Raw genomic sequence first — 23,774 nt, forward strand, 5'->3', positions numbered from 1 at the left:
TTTTTTTTTTTTTTTTTTTTTTTATTATTATTATTATCCGGCCAAAATATTTATTTTATATAACTTAAGAATTAAAATATAATATTTATAAAAATCATATTTAATAATAAAATTAATTAAATTAAATAATTTAAAATATAAATAAGACAATAGAACGGTTAATTAAATTATAATAGCCAAAATGGAAAATTCGCGGGTGTTACAAACTTGGCTCAAATTCTTACCTGGTTCAACAACCACAACAGGGGGAGAAGCTGGGCAAAGAAACAGCGAAGGTGTGCTCTCTTGTGTGTCATCTACCTTCTATGGTCTGAAAGAAATAAGAGGATCTTCGAAGAAGCCCGTGCTGCTCCAGCTACTATTATACGGAGAGTCCAGTTCTTAGTCTATATTAGATTTAGTTCTAATGTAGAGGAGTTATGAAAGTGGTTGTTTTTTTTTTTGGTGAAATGTAAAAATTCCATTAAGAACGAAACAGCTATTACAAGCTACAATTTCGAATACAGACAATTTTAAGTGGCTGTTTGATGCATTTCCTTTTCTTGTTTTTAGATAGGTAGCCTCATTGGCCCCCTTGTAGAAATGGTATGGATCTTGTAATAATTTTTCCCTATTATTAATGAGAAGATCCCAAACTTTCTGCAAAAATAATAATAATAATAATAATAATAATAATAATAATAATAATAATAATAATAATAGTAGTAGTAGTAGTAAAAATAATAATAATAATAATAAATAATAATAATAATAAATATAAAAGTTTTGATTGATTAATAAAAGTTTGCGTTTTTTTTATAAATAATAATAATAATAATAATTGTAATATAATTGGTAGTAATATGTAATATAATAATAGTTTCCTAATACCCTTTTATATGATATTTCCTAATACTTTCTTATAAGACTACATTGTCACTATAAATAGAAGACATTGATCCTTATTCACTCATAATACCATAAGCACATAAGTTAGAGAGGGAGAGGTAGAAAAAGAAGGGAAAAAAAAAGGAAAAAAGAATTGGACAATCAATTTGGGGATTTTGCATCTACTTCTATTGGATTCGATCTTTTATTTTGTAAGTTGCCTTTAATCTTTCTAAGATTAAATTGTTCATCTATAAGACTTAAATTATAGTAGGATTATGGTAGAAGTCGTGCTTAGTTACATAAATATTAGGTTAAACATGATTAGATTAAAGAAATAAAGTTACAACAATTTCGCAGATTCGTAGGTTGTCTTGTTAAATTTATTTCGTAGTCTTAAAGTGATTGTTTTCGAAAAGTTAATTAAAAGACCAGGGTTTATTTCAATTTTAATTTATGCATATAAAATTTCGTAGTAATATTCCATACGGTTTGTCTTGGGTGATTTATTTATGAACCTGTCGCCGAAAAGTCAGCGAATCTGCTAGTGCTGTAAAGAATGCTTCGAAACCCTAACTTATATGTCAAAACTATTCTTTGTCTTTTTCATACATTAAATTTGAAGAGTCTAGATTATTCTAGAAATTGAAATTTCTCAAAAATTATATGTTCAACTTGTTTTATGGATCGATACTTTTTATGCGATGGGATTCGTCAGTAATTATAAATCTTTCAAGAAAACCTTGATAAATTTGGAATTTTAGGAAAGTCTATTTCACAAGAACTGTAGAAGAACTGTAGATATGAGTCTTAGGGTTCAAACCCCATTGGTCTTGCTTCGTTTGGATTTTTATTGAATTAATTATGAATTTTATAGTGAGACTGATTTGTGATGTAAAACGGTAGAATTAGAAATTTAACTTTAAAGTTGTCAAAAGTATTAGGACGTGATGGGCATAGGATAAGTGCATGATTATTTGGTTGGTTATGTCGTAATTGTACATAATTATGTTATGTAGGTTATGGATTTATAAATGATCAATTTTGATTGCTTGTGTGACTCAAAGATTTGCAAAAAGGTAGGATAACTACTTAACTATTTGTTTGATTTATATTATTTATCATATGGTTATAATGTGAAAGATGGAGGTTAGTCTTGGATGGATAATGATTGGTTTATTATTGTGGATTGGTCTTATTAAGTTATGAATGTTATATGATACTATTTTGGCGGGTGTATCCTCAGTCTGAGACTGGGATGACATTGGGCTATGAGATATCCCCAGTCTCGGACTGGGACGACATTTGTGTTTATCCCTGGGCCAGGAGTTGGCGGGACGACGGTGTGGTGGAGCCTCGGTCAGGGACCGGAACGACTATACGGTATTGATGGATGGTTGGTGGTGGTACTTATTCTACGTGATTGCATCTGTTAAGTTTGTATGTTTAATGTTGTGTGATTATTCTACTCAACCTTCTGGTTGACAGTGTATTCGTGAACACCTGTGATGAACTATAGCTGGGTAGCAGACTTGACATGTATTTGAGTTAGCTGACTTGGGAGCTCATGGGATTGCGTGGGGATTTCGGCCAGTCTACTTGGGAGGCCTAGCTAAATTTTAATCTAAAGTAATTTGGTTTGTTGTACTTTGTTATTCAGTACCTCAGGCAACCGAGATGGTAACGCTCTCATTTACTTGGGAGGCCTAGTTAAAGGCTTCTGAATAAATGGGGGTGTTACAATTGGCTATAAATATAACTTCCTGATTGAAGATTGAAACCAACCTTCATCAAACAAACCCTCATTCTAACACTTCATCTTCTACATTTCAATTTATCCTTCTTTTTCCTTCGTTTTAATTTACAAAAAAATGGCACGATCAGGAGATCGTAACCCTCGCTAGGCAACTTTTGAAAGACCCAAAACTGTTTATCCTTTACCCAATGTTTTGAAGGTACAGATGAAAGTTCATCCGCCCTTCAGGTTGCCTCATGCAATGACCTCTTGTCCATGTACATCTTTCCTAGAAGTGGTAAGTGACAGAGAATACATATGAGCCGTGTTTATAAGTTGTGGGCGTATGGATCGGCTCAGAGCAGGACCAGTGTTGAAGCGAAGCAGGAAAAATATGGTGATGGGGTAAAATATTGCCCTTAATTATGAACTTAGATCTTGCATGTTTAATCAGTCATCTTGCATGTTTAGTCGGTCATCTTCTATGTTATTGTATATTAACTAGTTGTTCGTATTGTAAATATGTCGGTTGTAATCGTATAGTAAGTATTGTGATCTACTGTAATCGGATTTTCGATGTTTGATTTTCCTCCATATTGTAAAATATGTCGGTTGTAATCGTATCATAAGTCTGATGTTTGTATGATCTTAAGTAAATCAGACGGTATTTTGGCATGGTTTTGGTCAAGTCGTATGGTATTGTGATCACTTGTAATCGGATTGTATTACTATGGTTAATCTAGTGCTTCTGTAATCTAATGTTATATCATCAAATCAGACTTCAATCGGAATGCTTATGTTTAGGTTTCACTAAATTGACTTACAAAATCGACTTAGTTTAGTACATGTAAATCGTAGCACAAATTTGGACTAAGTAAATGTATTCAATTAATTTTTCAATTCGCCAATATCGACTAACTTTTACACATTATTTATTCAATTACATTTTCACTTGGACTAAAACTCATTTAATTTACAAATTTTATTGAACTTTGATAGAGTTTATATAACCCGTAACTCTATAAATATTAGTGATATTAAATCGTAATTAAGTTTTTAGAATTTTAATGAAAAGAATTATATATACAAAAAAAACCCGTTTTAAATTGGTCTGACACTTGAAATTCTATCATAGTTATATTTGCATATTTATAACAATACAAAAAAAAACAATAAACCATGCTAACGAGAAATATGGACAGTACATGTAAATCGTTTAATTTACAAATTCTATTGAACTATGATCGACTTAAATTCGACAAAATCGAACAATTGAATAATACTGATAGGCTATCGCACACCTATGCAAAAATAAATACCCTAGACACAAATGAATGTAGTACGTAGGGGTCGAATCCACAGAGAGACGGTAGTTGTAAATTAGTTGTTATGGAGTGAAATTTATCAAGGTCGGTTTATCGGTTGTTTGGTTGATTGGATGATGGAAGAAAATAATAACGATAAAGAAATAGTCTAGGGAGGTCGGGTCACACATGCAAATCATGTAAATGCTTAAATTAAACATAGAAGTTGATGAATCGTTAATTGTTTAGGCTTAGAGAAACCCACCTCACGATATTAGTGTCAACCATAGACCGGGTCCTAGAGAAACTCTCGTTTATGACTAGGTCGTCCTACTACACATGCTTAGTCTAATCCGATTCCGCGCCTCTCGACTTATAGAACGAATTAACAAACTTAATCAATGAATAAGGCCTTTAAACAAAGATTAAACGTGACGATACAAATGTGTGATAGAAACAATGAAACGATATTATAACATCCTAGTTTATCATGTTACAAATACTTTTTATGCATGACTCCCTTTATTCCCTAGGCAAGGTAGACTACTCTAGCATAATGTAAATGTAAACTAAACTAATGACAATTGAAATGATAAACATAATGAAAATAGGAATAGAAATACCTTGAAATGGAAATGGAATTGAACAACAATACAAATATAAATAACTTGAATATAACTTGAAATGGAAATTGTAATATAAATTGAAATGCTTAAAGGAAATTGTTTATAGTAAACCTAGTCTAAACTAAACTAAGAACTAAACTAAGAACATGAAAGTAGTATAGAAAATACTAAGAAAAACGGTGTGTAAAAGTGTGTAAGAAGTGTGTTGATCAGCACCCTTTATATAAGAATAAGGGAGTAAAATTTGCAAAGGAATCCAAAATGGCATCCTAAGCACACTCTTAATTTTCCTTCAATTCTTGAGTAATTGCCAAGGGGATCCAATGTGAGCCATTAATCCCATCTTTAAGCCTCCGGTTAATCACATAATTTAGCATCTCATGAGCATCCCAAGTTGAGCATCTTATGTAGAATTTTGTGAACTTGTAATGTGGGTTTCATTTTGTGATTTAATTAGCATTTTACATTTCACATTTCTTCATGTTTGGCCTTGTAATTTCTTCCTTGGTCCATTTAGCTTTCATACTTAGCCATATATTCTAGTGCTTTCAAATGTGATAGAAAAAAGCCTCTAAATGCTTAGATTTCTACAAAATGTAACAAATACAAGCAATGCACCTAGAACACAAGATTAGCTCACAAATATACTAATTAAAGTATGATATGCAATCAAAACCAAGCTAAAATGAGGGGTAAAAGTATATATAAAATGAACACATCAAATACGCCTAAAAATTGAACAATACGCCTAAATTAACATAAATTTGAACAATTCGAATAAAACAAAACAAATGAACAATTAAACTAAATTGACAACAAACAATTAAAATAAAATCGTTTCAAAATTGACAATAAACAATTGAAATAAAATCAGCTCTACTGCGTGTTACGAGACGTGCTCCTAACAACCCTTCTCCTTCGCGGCGTAGGTTGAGAAGGACATGCCTCGTCGACGTTTAAGGCCCTTCTAACTGTTGTTTGTCTAGGCCTAGGAGCTCTACCTATCCCTCTCCTATCAACGAGGTCTTGCAAGCTGCCTTATCTACATGGAGTCGCACTGACCATATGACGTTTATTATCTTCCTTCCGTTGTAGTCTCATTTTCCTCCACAACCGTATAACTTCGGAACATGCACCAATGTCGTTGAGGGTTTGAATGCCAATCGCTTCCTCCATTTCCTTCACTATCTTCGATGTATCTCTATCATATATGGCGAAAGCAGCATCGGATTGTAATGCGAGCCTAAATATGTAGTCGTTACTTAATGTCACCGCAAGTGAACGCTTAAGGCGTTCCAACTCACCGGGTGTATGGTAGCCAACATGAAGATGCTCATAGCCTCTAACCAAATCCTTTCGAAATCGACTCAAAATGTACTTATCAGGAATTAACTGCACTTTCTTCAGCAACATGGCACGGATAATATGCCAACATAATATTCCTCGAAATTCAAAACGTTGACAAGTACAATTAAACTCACTTGTACCTGTATGAATTGTCACATTGTAGTTCTTATCCCATGGAGCCCAAAACGGATGTTTCACCTCCTCGGTTACAACAAAAGAAGAGAATAGCCCAATATTCATATCATTATAAGCATTAGTGTGTAATAGGCCGTACAACTCTTTTTTAACCTTCGCGAACATCTTATTGGTATAAGCTCTTTGGAAGACTTCCTCAACTATGACATTCTTATCGTACATACACGGTTTGTTGGTGTAAGCAAAGTTCAATCTTTCTTCCTCCTTGACCTTAACTCGTAGGGCATTTTCGTAGTTGCCAAGGAAGGTGAACAAAGTTGTTTGTGCATTAACGTAATTCTTGAAGAATTTGTTCGTCTGCTCACTTCTTTGCGTGGATGACATATCCGCGCAAAACATGTGTCTCCAATACAACGAAACTCATGACTCCCTTTTTTCATACATCTCCTTGATCCAGCTATGCCGCCGTATCCCATATTTATCTACAAAAATTTGCCAAGATGCCTCAAAATCATTTATGTCTTTACTCTCATAAACCACATCCCTTAGGTCGGCCTTAATTACCTGGAACCTCGCAAAGCACCCCAAATTATTAAAACCATTTCGCATTATGTGCCAAAGACACAAATGGTGGGGCGTATTAGGAAATACGGTCTTCACAGCCAAACCAATCCCCCCAATCCCCCTACACTGATCGGTGATTATAACTGAAGGGACTCTACCCATACAGTCTAACCATCTACTAAACACCCAAGTAAAGCTAACCGCGTCCTCGTGTGAAATCCAAGCGGATGCAAGTACAATAGTACTACCGTGATGATTTACGCCAACAAATGGAGTTAACAGCATTTTGTACTTGTTGAAACACAACGGGTTAGTCATGTAATTTTTTTTAAAAAAAAACTCGAATTCATTAAAAAATATAACGAATGCAATCAAACATTGCAAATCCAATTGAATATTTTTACGATTTCAATTCAAATTACTAAAATACGAATTCAATTAAATCTTTTTTCAAAATGAATTAGGAATTCAATTTAAAAAACATGTTTTTAATGATTAACGAAATCAATTAAAATGTTACAACAACTAAAAAATTACAAATAGTATAAAATTACGAATTCGTTTTAAATAAAAAACGAATTCCATAGTAAAAAAAACCAAAAATTCCGAATCAATTGCAGTATTAATTGAACTAATTAGGGTTCTTAATTTACTCAAGATTTTGAAATCGCGGTTCTTACGTATTTCACGATTTTAATTAAATTAATTAGGGTTATTAATAGTGAATTATTCATTAAAAAAGTCGACTGGCATTCTGCTAATTCGATTAAAATTTGATTAATTAACTCAATATAATATTATTACCTGTTACAAAGGAACATAGCGTCATAAGAAATCGCATCACCAAATACCTTTGCCATAGCCCTGCAACGTCCATCGGCCCAAAATACATTAACCAACATCCCCTTTTTGATCCGTCTCGATGGCATAGTAAAAATCGGGGTTGACTTCTTTTAACCTAATAAATCTTTCTTCAAGAGCATTAGCATCATCTTGAATTCTGCTACGCCATCGTTCTTGATTGAGCATGTTCCTCAAATCACGCTTAATGATATGTAAATTCCCGTGACCACCAACTTCTCTGACCAAGGTGTGTAAGTTTTTAGCAATTGGGATACTGGCTTCATCATTCATCAAGGCTCGTTTCTTAAAATATTCATCCCACACCCTGTATCCGACCATATGATGACTTTTTAGAGGATTGACATCATCATGTTTGTTCTCCAATCTAGCATGCTTGATGACGATGAAATCATCTAGTAACGTGGCTTCTATGACACATTCACATGCCGTAAATGAGGAAACTTTCATGTTCTTTTTCCACGGTTTAGCCGCCCTTGTGCAACATAATCTGACTCATTTATACATGTAGAAACGAGGCTCACTGTTTCTTGCACCATATCGCTTTACCCCTTTCCCTGAATAGTATTCCAGTAGTTTGCTAGTCCTAATATAAAATTGAAAGCCATGGTTATAGGCATATAGGTAACAATATGCACCAAACTCATCACCATTGGCAAAATGCATTCCTTTTGTCTTGAGGGTCAACTTCAACTTTGTAGGTGTATCCACTTTTTAGGAACTTAGCGACCTTATGCACAAACCTCCCTTCAACAACAGGAGGTTCATGCAACTCATCTACAACAACCTCACCTTCGACGACAGCCTCATCGTTGCCGACAGCCTCATCGTTGTCGTCATCCTCATCGTTGTCGTCACCCCCATCGTTCACAGGTTCACCATCAACACCGTCATCATATAACAATTCATCTAAGCTAAAGTCGTTAAAGCTAACAACCTCCTCTTGATCATCCCCGTCCTCTTGATCTTCCACGTTATTATCAACATTTTCTAAACTAATATTGTCAAGATCGTCTTCCCAAGGCATATTAAGATCAAATTTCATCTTCTATAACAAACGTTTGTTTTTTTTTTTTTTTAAAAAAATAGTATCTCTTTGTTTTTCTGTTATCACTTCAACATTAAGCTACAAGCAAATAAATAATATTCACCACCTACCTAAAAATCTCAACAAAAATATAATATTTAAAAAATGGTATTAAAAATTTCGGATTTTATATAATTTAAGAATAAAAATAAATTTAAATAAATTGTATAAAAAAAGATTCTTAAAATAATTTAGTTACCAAAAAAACGAATATGAAAATAAAACAATAAAGGAAACAATAATGGGCGAAATTTAGGTCAATATACTAGGAAAGTTTGACTATTAAGAATTAAAATATAAGATTACTCAATATTATAAGATCAATTAAGAGCAAATTTAAATAAATAAAATTTATTTGCAATGATAGGCTATGTCGCACATCTAATCAAAGTTAAAATACCCTAGACACAAATTAATGTAGTAATAGGGGTCGAACCACAAGGAGACGGGAGTTTGCTAAACAAGTTGCTATGAATTGAATTCTATCGAGGTCGGTTTATCGGCTGTTGGTTGGTTATACAAATAAAATGAAAAAACTAATAAAGAAAGCGTCTAGGGAAGTCGGGTCACACATGCAAATTACTAATTACTCATGTAATTTAGAAATGTATTAATAACAATAAATTGTTTAGGCTTTTAGACACCCACCTCTCGATATTAGCGTCGACCATAAACCGGGTCCTAACGATCTCTCGATATGGCTAGGTCGTTCTACTATAGTATGTTTAGTCTAATTCAATTCCGTGCCTCTCGACTTATAGAACAAATTAACAAACTTAATCTACGATTACGGCCAATAACCAAAGATTAAACAATATAATGCAAACATGTTATAGAAACTATTATTTGATATCGTGACATCTCATTTTAACGATTGTGATGAGTTATTTAGCATGACTTCCTTAATTCCTAGACTAAGGAAATTACTCGGGCATAATGTAAATTATCTAATAACAAAAGAATAATAAAAGTAATGCAATAAATGAAATTACCTTGATAATTGAAGAACTTGCAAATGAAGAACAAGGAATGAAATGTAAATAACTTGTAGGAAATTGTATATAACTTGAATAAAATTGTTTATAACATAATGGAAATGCTAAGGGGAAATCTAATCTAACCTGAACTAAGAATTGAAATGAGAGTATAAAAGTGGTGTAGGAATTGAGTAAGAAGTGTGTGTTAGGTCCCGGATCAACACCCTTTATCCGGTTTTAGATTTTGTCGATACGTATCCGATGCGGTTTTTATATACACCGTATCATATATACGAAAATTCGTACCGGATATACAGAAATTCGTACAATTGAAATTGTATATCATATACATAATAATAAAATTGTGTCGTATGCTTTTGCTCATCCCTATTTAAGTGTCTTTGTTTTCTTTAATCGATTTTTAGCCAAATTGTTTTTCTTATTTTCTCCTAAAAATGTCGCCAAAATTTATTTTGTTCAAGTTAAGTTTTAACCCAAATTAAAGTTTTTCTCCAAAAATATATTCGAAATAAAATCATATAACAATTTTCGTATGGGACTTCTCAATGATGTGATCATTAATTTAACTATTTAATTTGATATGATATGCATGTCGCCTTTTAACTAGCATGTATAACTCCGTTTATATACGAATAATCCAATACAGTTTTTTTTTTAAAAAAAAATGTTACTCAAGATTATAAAGTTGTAAATAAAAAAAAAACAAATTAAGAGAAAATCCAAGACTTCAATAAACAAAATTATATATTCAAATACATTTCTTAAACTATCGATGTTATGAAATAATCACAACAAAATTCTGATTTTAAAAATCAAAAATTTAGTCGATAAAAACATTTCTCTCCGAGTATATAATTTTACAACAGTTTCGAAAATCTTATTAAAGCTAAATAAAAGAAACCAAATATTTATTAAATAATCAAAATATTTTCAAAATTATATATTTGAATTTATTTTCATATTATCTATAATTGATTAAATTTTATTATACTTTTGTATTTTTTAACAAGCATTTATTTAAGTTTGTCTTAACATGAACATATCTTAATTCATGTATGAAAAAAACTTGGCCACATATGTTTGGTAATTCCTGACGAAGCAAATATTTTGTCATAGACGTGACGTAAGTTGTGACAAAACAACTATTTGCCACGGGACAAATTCGTGGCTAAATACATTATAGCCACGGGTGTGACATATTTCGTGGCGAGAATGATTATTAGCCACGGGTGTAACATATTTCGTGGCGAAAATGATTACTAGCCACTGGTGTAGTATAATTCGTGGTGCAAGTAAATTTTGGCCACGAGAAAAGTTGTCCTGTGGCATAAAATATTTGCTAAGGCTCCCGTGGCATAAAATATTTGGTAGGACACTGAATGAATTTTTTCCCGTGGCAGGTAAAGTTACGAGATGATCTCATCGCATAATTTGTGGCGCAGGTGGCAGTTTATTGTAGTGGATGTCGAGTTTGTGAGTAATGAGATCACATCTTGAATTATCCAATACCTCATAGAATTCTCAACTTGTCTACACTAGTTAAGTTGGATTTATATGGTTTTGGGATCAAGCAGGAGGCATCAAACTTGGGGGATCATCCAACAATTAAATATCTAAAATTTGAAATGATTACCTTTGATGATGCTGAACTCATTACAAACTTCTTACATGCATACCTTAATCTGTTTGAGTTGGAATTGCATTGGTATCGATGGTAGTCAAGTGTCCACAGACTTTGCCTTGAGCTACTTAGCCTTTGTGCGGAAGCTAATAATAATGGTGAGTCGAGATAACGTTGGCTACCCCAAAACTAAAATCACTCGTAGTACACGATTCAATAAAAAATTTCGATTGTGTTAAATTTCTGGAAATCACTGAGGTGGTTATTATTGTTGAATTGGATGGTGATGAAGATAGAATAAGGGCTGAATTGAAAAGACTCTTGGAAAATTGCTCAAACATGAAGAGATTCACATTGAAGCATAGTGAGGTTTTCCATATTGTTAGGGAATGTCAATGTCAGAGTCTAATGGAATTAAGAATTCCTATGATAGGTTAAATGGCATCTTTGGTTGAACAAGTACCATCATTGAAGTTTTGCCTATCTTATATAATGAAAGAGCATTTTCCATTGCTGAATAAACTAATGTTGCGCATTGAGAATGAAGAGGAAGATAGGTGATGATGAGTTGTCTTGCTTCTTTTCACTACTCCTTTGTTAAGTTTATTAATGGATGACATACTTCATATTTTCATCAGAGGATAAGGTGATGATGACTTGTCCTGCTTCTTTCCACTAATCTTGTGCAAGTTGAAGTGAGTTCTATTGATAGACATGCATAGTGTCATATACTGACATACTTCATTTTTTCATTTTTTTTTACTGAGTTTGTACATTTTTTGTAGTACAGTAGAGGTAACACTGGTGAGTTGAGTGTAGTTCGGTAACAATATTTTTTGTTGATTGTACTTCATAGGTAGTAGTCTACTAGATAAAAGAATTAAATGTATGCTTTGTATTGAGGACTAGTCGATTACACAACTTGTATAATGGAGTACTATGAGATGATGAGTCTCTTCTTTGAATAAAGTGTTTGATTTGATGGGTCTTCATAGACCCTATTGTTGGAGCTTGTGTCCTCCACAGTTAGTGTGATAACGTATATAAATCTCTTATAGGTTCACAAGGGTATACTTTGTATTTTATCAGTTGATTAACGTTTACTTAATAACGGTTGGCTTGCTAGAAGTTTGACGTTATTATCATACTGATGGCGGTGATCAACTGGTCCCTAAAAGTCACACCTAAAGGATGTGTATGAGAGATGTGATTGTATGAAAATATAATCACATTGATGCCTGACTAAAAGGTTAGTCCATGTATTTGACTAAACAGTTAGTCAATGTGATGATGAGACGATTATTTAATACAATTAAATAATACCATATGAGACGAATTAACTGTCAATTCGTAAATTGAATATAAACTGTTATATTTAATTAATGTATATAATGTTAGCTTGAACGAATTAAGATGTTAATTCGTAATTAAACGTAATCGGTTATATTTAATTAGCTAATTATAAATATGCGATATTTATAGTTAAAGTATATATTATACGATATTGTCATAATAAATGTTGACAGACCGGTATTAATAAATCGACTGCAAGCTGTTGTGTGTGGACTTATTAATGCATGTCGACATAATTGACAATTGATAATTAATACACATTTATACATTTTGAAAACCAACCTAAAATAAGAAGATATTTTTCTCCTTATTTTTGAGTGGAATTTCGGATAAGCAAAAGGAAAAGGAAAAGAATATTTCTTCCCTATTTTTTTTCCTCCCTTTGGCCGATTAAAAGGAGTAAGGGGAATCATTTTTCCTTCACTTCTTTTGACCTAATTTCTCTCATCACAAAAAAACATAAACCTTAAAAATTAATCATCAATTTTGGGGATCTCATTCTAACAAATTGAGGGGCATTTCTCATAGCATAGTGGGTGCAACAATTAGGAGAATATCATTTCAATATTGTTCTTAGGCCATATTGCTAGGACCAAAGGTTGATTCTTAATCTCTACTCTTTTTGTTTATGTAAATTCGTTTATGACTAGTTTTTCATAATTATAATTTCGTTATAATCCGAAAATTTATAGAGGAAGTATACCGATATTTCCCACAAGTGGTATCAGAGCATAGGCCACGAAATTATTTTATATGATTTTCATAAATGGATTTAAACAAATAATTTTGGAGAAAAAAAATTTCGGCCGAGTGAAGAAAAATTTTTTTGCCGAGAAATTTTTTTTTTTTTGCCGAATTGTTTTTTCGGTTTTGATGGTTATATTTCCATTTTGATTCATTCATATTGTTGTTTTAATTAGTTAAGATGATAATATGATAAATTTGTAGATGTTTTGATTTAATAAGAATTAAATTAAAATGTAAATGGAAATTGTTTTTGATTAATGATGATTATTTGTTTTTGCTATATAGTTTTTGGCTCACATGATGTTAAATTGTTGTTTAAAATCATATTTCATTAATTTATATGTTGATGATTATGCCAATCTTGTTCTATTAGCAACATTAAACAAATTTGTTCATTATCAAAAGGTGTTTTCGAAAAAAAGAAAAAAACATTTTTCTGTTTTTTTCATTTTCTGGAAATGTCGAGAGGAATTAAAAAAAAAAAAAAACTTGTTTTGTTTTGTTTTTGGATGATTGCCGAAGAAAAAAAAATATTTTTTTTTTGGGGAATTTTGGCAAAAAGCCGAGAGCAGGAAAGAAAAAAAAAACGGTTTTTGTTTTTTTTTGGGCAAAATGCCGAGTGCATTAGAAGGAAAAAATCAGTTTTTTTTGTCTTTTTGATATGCCGAGAGCTTTAATAAAAAAAAAAGTTTCGGTTTTTGTTAGTAGGCATATAGGACCTTACTCTCCATATGACCCCTTCTACGTTGGGTAAGTAGTTTGTGTTGACTTAGTTTACCTCAACATTATAATCCGAAGAGTTTCTCGAGATTATGATGGACTAAAAATAGAATTTACAGAAATTTATCGACCGAGAATTCTATAAGTAGAATTAGCCAAAAGGTTGGCTTATCAATTTACAGATAATTGAGTCTTGGGATCATTTATATAATTCTTGAGAAAGGTCAATTGTATAAATGCTTGAGTCTTCGCGTTATAACAGTATTGCATTAGACTTAAATCATAATGATGAGTATGCTTATTATATCTTTTTCCTTTTCGCAGTGTAGAATTCGTTTATATTGATAATACTGTTACACCAAATGGCTGGAAATAACGAAATCCCTATGCCAAGTGCCACACTTGGACGCGAGTCCTGGCTAAAAGCTTTCATGGACCACATGAATCAGTTCACACGACTGAAGAATGACGGGTCCAACTTTGCGGACTGGGAGGCATCATTACGGAATGCTGCCATTGCTGACGGTAAGCTCAAGTACTTAAATGAGCCAGTACCGCCAAACCCAGGCCCCAATGCAAGAGCTAACGAGTCAATTGCTTATAGTGACTTCGTTATGGAAGCGGGTGCGATAAAGAACGTACTCATTTTTGCAATGGAAACCAATTTGCAAAGACGCTTCATTGCCCAAGGTGCAAACAAGATTTTCACCACGCTCACTAATGAGTTCTCAAAAGCACCGAGAATCGTTACTTATCAGCATACTTGTCGCTTCTTTGATGCGAAACTCCAGAAGGGCCAACCGGTTAGCCCACACATTCTTAACATGATTGAGAATGTCGAGAAATTGGAGGCACTTGATTGCAAAATCAGTGAGAGCATAGTCATTGACCATATGCTTCATTCACTTCATGATGGTTTTGCCCTTTTCAGGGCAAATTACTACATGAATGACATGAAGAAAAGTCCTCATGAGCTACACTCACTTCTCGTACAAACCGAGAAGGATATGAAATTGAGTGGGAGCATGAAGCAAGATGTTCTCATGATTTCCAACAAGAATAAGGGTAAGGGCAAAGCTCACGGCGACCTAACTGTAGGAAAGCCAAAGTTTAAAAAGTCAGGAAACGGTAAGAGTGGGCCTGGTGAGACAAGTGGCTCACTAGGCAAGGCAAAGAGCAAAGACGGTAACGTGGAATGCCACCATTGTCACAAGACTGGACATTGGACGAGGAACTGTCCCGTGTACCGTGAGGACATAAAAGCAGGCCGCGTCACTCCTGTTGGTATGTCATTGTTGAAGCTGGTGTCCTCCAGTTAGTGCGGATAACGTTATTGCACGTACACTTGTACGAACAAGTGGGAGTTTGTTGGGGCTGGTGTCCTCCACAGTTAGTGCAACGACATATAAATCTCTAAAAGGATCAAAGGGTATACTTTTGTATTATTATCAGTTAGTCCACGTTTATCAATAACGGTTGGCTTGCTAGATAAGTTTGACGTTATTGTCATGGGCCTGATGACGGTGATCAATGGTCCCTAAAAGTCACACCTATAGGATACGTTTGAGAGATGTGACGGTATGAAAATACGTCATGTTGATGCCTAATATGACTAAGCAGTTAGTCGGAGTTATTGACTAATAATTAGTCAAACGCGATGTTGAGATAATTATTTAATACGGATTAAATAATAATGGCTAAGGTGAATTAAGCAGTTAATTCGTAAATTGAATATAAACGATTATATTTAATTAATGTATATTGAATTAATTAATTATACAATATTGTCATTGTCGGACAAGTATTAATATATCGACTGAGTCATGTTACTAGTTGATATTTTAATAACCGATAACCGATGACAATTTATAATAAAATCCCGTCATATACATTTAGCGAAAATCGAGTCGGACCACGAGTTAAAAATAAGGAGAAAGTGGAAAGCCCACTCCCCCCTTCATGCAAACCCACGGCCGAATGAACACAAAAGGAGAGCTTCTCTCCTTTTGACCTAATGCATTTCATTTGCACACAAATTAGGGTTTCGGGGCAATTTTCTCTGAAATTCTAGATCTCACATCGAAAACCTCACAAAAGCTCTCTCAATATTGCAAGGCAATTAGAGAGTAAATTTCTAGCACAAGGGGCATAGTCTCAGACGGTCTTGGGTGCAACGATTAGGAGTAAATCTATATTGATTTCTGTTCTTAGGCCGTATTCACAAAGGACCCGAGGTTGATTCTTGTTCTTTTATCGTTTCTCTTGTATTTTTCGTTTATGACAATAATCACATGTTAAAGTTACGTTATAGTCCTAAACTTTAAGGGAATTTTACGGATATTTTCCTACCAGTGGTATCAGAGCGAGGCCACGTAAATTTTTCATTGTGATTTTCATTAAACGATTTGAATCGATAATTTTTGCATTAAAAACCGTGCTGCCGAAATTATTTCTCACGGCTGTTTTCAATTTTTTTTTCTTGAAAACCGTGACCTGCTATACACGGCTGTATAATTTTATTTTTTTTCTTTCGTGCTGTTGTAAACAGTCAGCCGCACTGTTCAGGTCTGATCAGTCGATCGAGGACTGTTAGTGTCTCGATCGATTGGTTTTGTTTGCGATTTGTTTTTGCATATTGTTATTAATAATCCGTCTTTATAGCAATATGTTTAAGTTTTATCAATTGTAGATTTAATTTAATACGGATTAGGTTTGAATTGCAATTGGTGTTTTGTCAAATCGTTTTCACAAGGATTGCAAAGCTCTCGGTTGAGCCGCTGTTTGAGCCGTTTTAAAGTTTTTTTGTGTTTTATTTTTTTTGCTCTCGGTCCAGCATAAAATAAAAAAAAAAAATTTTTGGCCATGTTATGTACATAATACGGATTTTGTGCACTCGCTTGATAGTGAAACGGTTCACTCACGTACCATTTAGTTATTTTAAAGCAATTTAAAGTAACGGATTATCATGGATTAAAATTAAGTTGATTAAAGCGGTTTTGTCACATAATTTTAATCGTTAAAAGGTGGTTTGGATAAATTTAACATAATTACGGAATTATGTCACGAATAAATTTTGTTTTAGTTGATGCATTTTTATTTATCGTTACTTTTGAATGCCTTGAATGTTTTATTACGTATTTAATTTTACAAATGGTTGTAAGTTAGTGTGGCCTTAGTAGAACGTGTTACCGTAATGATGGAACACGGTCTTGGTTGTATTTTGAGATCTCGCATCTCCGTTTTGGTTTTTCTTTGTAATTACAGTTTTTATTTAGAATGTAAATAGGTTTATATTTTGTAAAATTTAAATTGTAATTTTGAGAAGACCAAAGATGGAGAATCGGATGCTCACTCCCGCTACATGGATCAAGATGGAACATCAAGACAAGCTTCTCGGGTCCAACGGTGGATTCCAAAGTTGTATTATGTTCATTTTGCTAGGATAGGCCACACTAGGACTTTTATTTACGTTTTGCATTCTTTTATATTTTTTTATATCGTAACGATAATTTGCATCATATTCCGCCTAAAACCAAACCACCTAATATTTGCATGAAAACTGACTCATATAGAGGTCACGCGTTAGTTTTCTTTGATATACAGATATCACACGTTTTTTTCTTAAGCCATCACCTAAGTTAATTCATTCACGTAATGCTAGATTTTCGTTCACTTAAAATGAATTAAAACTAAGTTAATGGGATCTTCCTCGTATAACCAAAAATTGAGAATAGTCTTTATAGGTCAAACTCCAATGAATCCCTTCTTCGTCGGTAGGCATAATATGGCCCCTTCTACGTCGGGTAAGTTGGAACTGATTGACCTATTTTATCTCAACACTATGGTCACTCGTACGATCATGTGATTATGGTGGACTAAAGATAGGATTTACGGAAATCTATCGACCAAGAGTTCTAACGGTAGAACTAGCTAAACAGTTGGCTTATCAATTTACGGAAATTGAGTCTTGGGATCATTTGTATAATTCTTGAGGTAGATCGATTATACAAGTGTAATGAGTCTACACGTTAAAATGAATTTTAAATAGACTTAAATCACCTCGATGAGTTGCTTATTTCGTTTTTGTTTTTCCTTTCTTTTTCAGTGTAGAACACGATCTTTTAAACTGCTAATAACATAATGGCTGGCCGTGCTGACGACCCAATGCCAAGTGTCACATTGGACCGTGAGTCCTGGCTTCGGATCTTCATGGATCGGATGAATCAGTCTACTCGGCGAAGAATGATGGATCAAACTTCGCGGACTGGGAGGCGGCATTACGGAATGCTGCCATTGCTGACGGGAAGCTCAAATATCTGATTGAGCCCATCCCGCCAAACCCAGGCCCCACGGCTGGAATTAACGAGAACGACAAGTATAACGATTTTGCCATGGAAGCGGGTGCGATAAAGAACGTACTCATTTTTGCAATGGAACCCAATTTGCAGAAACGCTTCATAGCCCAAGGTGCAAACAAGATTTTCACCACGCTCACTAAGGAATTCTCGAAAGCACCGAGAATCGTGACCTATGAGCACACCTGTCGCTTCTTTGAAGCGAAACTCCAGAAGGGCCAACCGGTTAGCCCACACATTCTCAGCATGATTGAGAATGTCGAGAAACTGGAGGCGCTTGATTGTAAAATCATCGAGAACATTGTGATTGACCGCATTCTTCATTCACTCCACGATGGTTTTGCGCTCTTTAGAGCCAATTACTATATGAATGATTTGAAGAAAAGTCCTCACGCACTACACTCCCTTCTCGTACAGACCGAGAAGGACATGAAGTTTAGTGGGAGCCTGAAACAGGATGTTCTCGTTGTGTCAAACAAGGTCAAGGGTAAGGGCAAAGTTCAGCCAGACCTAGCAGTAGGTAAGTCGAAGTTCAAGAAGTCGGGATCAGGTAAGAGTGGGCCTGGTGAGTCAAGCACCTCATCAGGCGCGACAAAGAGCAAGACCGGTAACATGGAATGCCACCATTGCCACAAGACTGGGCATTGGAGGCGTACATGTCCTGTATACCATGAGGACATAAAAGCAGGTCGCGTTACTCCTGTTGGTATGTCTTCTTCTTCTTCTTCTTTTATTCATATGATTGAGATTAACCACGCAAGTTACGGAACTTGGGTACTAGATACTGGTTGTGGTTCTCATCTGTGTAATCATGTGCAGGGGCTCCGAAACATCGAACCCCTCGTAAAGGGTGAGGTGGACTGCGTGTCGGGAATGGAGCACGAGTGGTGCTTGTCTCGAGGGGAACATACGTGATCCGACTTCCTAGCGGATTTTAGTTATTCTTATATAATCGCTATTATGTACCCAGTCTTTCTAAAAACATTATTTCGGTTTACGCACTTGACAAACTTGGTTTTTCATTTGTAATAGAGAATAATAGTTGCATTTTCTCATTACACGATATGATTTATGGCAAGGCAGTCTCCATGAACGGAATTTATGTTTTAGATTAGACCACCGAAATATTGCACGTAATGAATAAGAAGTTAAAGGTTGGTGACAAAGATCAAACATATCTATGGCACTGCCGTATGGGACACATTAATGAGAAACGCGTTAAACAGCTCATACAGAATAGAGCTATCTCGGCCTTTGATTTTCAATCATTTGGCACGTGTGAATCATGTCTCATTGGTAAGATGACTCGAATTTCCTTCAAAGGTATTGGAATGCGCGCTGCTGACCTATTAGGACTCATACATACGGATGTGTGTGGACCTATGTCAATCACCGCACGAGAAGGCTATAGGTATTTTATCACTTTCACGGACGACTTAAGTAGATATGGCTATGTCTACTTGATGAAGCATAAAAGTGAGTCCTTTGAGAAATTCAAAGAATACGAGAATCGGGTCTGAGAACCAACTGGGTAGAAAGATTAAAACACTACGATCAGACCGTGGTGGCGAGTATCTTTCACACGAGTTTGATCAACACCTTAAGGACTGTGGGATTGCCTTACAGTTAACTCCACCTGGAACACCTCAGTTGAATGGTGTGTCCGAATGGAGAAATCGAACACTACTTGATATGGTTCGATCCATGATGAGTCACACCGTATTGCCTGACTCATTGTGGGGTTATGCTCTTCTGTCATTTGCTCTAATACTTAATCAAGTCCGTCTAAAGTGTTGACAAGACTCCATATGAACTATGGAAGGGAACGGTCCCTAACTTGTCCTTTATACGGGTTTGGGGCTGCGAGGCTTATGTCAAGTGGAGACACGAGGATAAGCTCGGCCCGCGATCGGTCAAGACATACTTTATAGGTTATCCTAAAGGAACACTTGGTCATTACTTTTATTCGCCAACCGAACAACGTGTATTTGTTGCGGCTAGTGCGACATTCTTAGAGAAGGAATTTCTCGAGAATGCGAAGAGTAATAGAACCTTCGAGCTGTCGGAGATTCCAGAACCAAATACCGAGCAACCGTTGGAGGAACCAGTTCCTTCAATCTCGGCTGCGGTGAATATTCCTGAGGAACCTAGGAGGTCGGGAAGAGTCTCTATTCCTCCGGACAGATACATTGGTATAGTCGAGGAACATGACATAGATGACATTCTACTCTTAACGAGTAGTGAACCCGCAACCTATAAAGGTGCCATGACTAGTTCCGACTCAAAGCTATGGCTTGAGGCCATGCAATCCGAGATGGACTCCATGTATGAGAACAACGTATGGGATCTTGTTGACTTGCCAGCTAAGGTTCGTCCCCTTCAATGCAAATGGCTTTACAAGATAAAGCATTCTGTGGAAGGTCAACAAGATATCTATAAAGCACGACTAGTTGCTAAAGGTTTCACCCAAGTGCCAGGTTTGCACTACGATGAAATTTTTGCACCCGTAGTCATCTTTGCGTTCCATTCGGATTATCTTAGCGATTGCCGCTTTTCATGACTATGAAATTTGGCAGATGGATGTGAAAACCGCCTTCTTAAACGGTTATTTGGAGGAAGAGTTGTACATGGTACAACCCGAAGGTTTCATCGATCCCGAACATCCTAAGAAAGTGTGCAAGCTAAAGCGTTCTATTTATGGACTTAAGCAAGCTTCTCGGAGTTGGAATCATCGTTTCGACCAAGTGATAAAAGAAAATAGATTTACTCGATCGGTCGAGGAACCATGTCTATATATCAAGTCGAGTGGGAGCAAGATTGTCTTCCTAATATTGTATGTTGATGACATACTCCTGATTGGGAATGACATACCTCTCTTAACTTCGGTAAAAGTATGGTTGAAGAACCATTTCCGGATGAAAGATCCGGGTGAGGGGCACAAAGAATTTTGGGCATCCGTATCTATCGAGATAGATCACGTCGGATGTTATCTCTCAGTCAGGAGTCTTATATAGACAAGATTCTAGAGAGATTCAGCATGACTAACTCCAAAAAGGGGTTTCTTCCTATGGCTCCAGGGGTGCATTTGAGCAAGTCTCAGGCACCAGAGACACCGGAAGAGAAAGAGCACATGACCCGGATTCCTTATGCCTCGGCTATAGGATCAATCATGTATGCCATGATATGCACACGTCCGGACGTAGCATATGCATTGAGTATGACAAGTCGATTCAAACAAAGATCCAGGTGAATCACATTGGATGGTGTCAAGAACATTCTTAAGTACCTACGGAGGACTAAAGATTGGGCATTGACTTATGGAGGCGAACAAAAGCTATGCGCAATGAAGGATTGTGCAGATGCTAGCTTCCAAACGGATCGAGATGACTCGAAATCTCGGTCTGGATTCGTTTTACTCTTAATGGCGCTGCAATCACCGGAAGAGTTCCAAACAAAGTGTTACAAACAGATTCTACGACTGAGTCCGAGTACTATGCCGCGTCGAAGGCCGCAAAGGAAGCGATATGGATCCGTCAATTCTTACAAGGACTATCTGTAGTGCCTAGTTCGAATGACCCGATCACCATCTATTGCGACAATAGAGGTGCCATCTTCCAAGCTAAGGAGCCTAAGTCTAGCAACAAGTCTAGACATGTACAATGGAAAGCTCATCTAATCCGAAATTACGTGGATCAAAAGGAGGTAGTGATAGAAAAGATTGCTACAGATGATAACATAGCAGATCCTCTCACTAAACCATTACGACAAGATAAGCATGAAGGGCATGTTAATTCCATGGGAATTAAACGTGTTCCTGAGTTGTAGTACTCTTTTATGGATTAGATTCATTTTCTTGTGTACTCTATACGACATCATCGTTTTGATTTTATATATTTTGTTTTTCATGTGGATTTGTACGACAATTTTGAACACCACAAAGTGAACTGAACAAACATTATATTTTTGGTCCTTAATTGCCCACGTGAGCTGATAACTCTGGCAATTATTTTGTGACGTTGGTTGATGGTGGGTTCAACGAGCCATAAGTCAAACGGTTGGTGACCAATCACGGAGGCGAGTTATACGGATATCTCGTAGGACACAATTATGACATCGACGTGGAGTCCTAAATGTTTTATAACATTCGGTGCCAGGTCGTGGATAGGACCTCCATGGTGATCCTAAGAGTCGATTCTTTTGACTATCGACTGTCTCTTGAGATTAAGGCAGATTTTGGGTGACTTTGGTTTCTTTCTCACGGTCATCCGTAAAAGGGGGCCAAGTAGATTTTTTTAAGGTCATTTCATGTCGTGCCTAGATCGGCGGGGGTCGAGTTGAAGGAAATATTCAGCCTTTATCGGTACTCGATATTTCTCGGGGCCACTCGAGAAGTCAGAATCGAAATGCATGGCCATGCTCGAATACGGATTCGTTTTATCGGTTAAGTTACTCTCTAGTCGGGGAAACCACTCTAGATACAGATCGATTGTAAAATACGACCTTTGCGGATCCGGATCTGCAAATTGTTTTACATTGAGTGGGAGAAATTTTAAATGGATATGAGAATCGGTTATCGCACATACACTTGTACGGACAAGTGGGAGTTTGTTGGAGCTGGTGTCCTCCAGTTAGTGCGGATAACGTTATTGCACGTACACTTGTACGGACAAGTGGGAGTTTGTTGAGGCTGGTGTCCTTCACAGTTAGTGCAACGACATATAAATCTCTAAAAGGATCAAAGGGTATACTTTTGTATTATTATCAGTTAGTCCACGTTTATCAATAACGGTTGGCTTGCTAGATAAGTTTGACGTTATTGTCATACAGATGGCGGTGATCAACTGGTCCCTAAAAGTCACACCTATAGGATACGTTTGAGAGATGTGACGGTATGAAAATACAGTCATGTTGATGCCTAATATGACTAAGCAGTTAGTCGGAGTTATTGACTAATAATTAGTCAAACGCGATGTTGAGATAATTATTTAATACGGATTAAATAATAATGTCTAAGGTGAATTAAGCAGTTAATTCGTAAATTGAATATAAACGATTATATTTAATTAATGTATATTGAATTAATTAATTATACAATATTGTCATTGTCGGACAAGTATTAATATATCGACTGAGTCATGTTACTAGTTGATATTTTAATAACCGATAACCGATGACAATTTATAATAAAATCCCGTCATATACATTTAGCGAAAATCGAGTCGGACCACGAGTTAAAAATAAGGAAAAAGTGGAAAGCCCACTCCCCCCTTCATGCAAACCCACGGCCGAATGAACACAAAAGGAGAGCTTCTCTCCTTTTGACCTAATGCATTTCATTTGCACACAAATTAGGGTTTCGGGGCAATTTTCTCTGAAATTCTAGATCTCACATCGAAAACCTCACAAAAGCTCTCTCAATATTGCAAGGCAATTAGAGAGTAAATTTCTAGCACA

The sequence above is a fragment of the Silene latifolia genome, chromosome 4 (genome assembly GCF_048544455.1).
Source record: "Silene latifolia isolate original U9 population chromosome 4, ASM4854445v1, whole genome shotgun sequence".
In the NCBI taxonomy this organism is placed as follows: Eukaryota; Viridiplantae; Streptophyta; class Magnoliopsida; order Caryophyllales; family Caryophyllaceae; genus Silene; species Silene latifolia.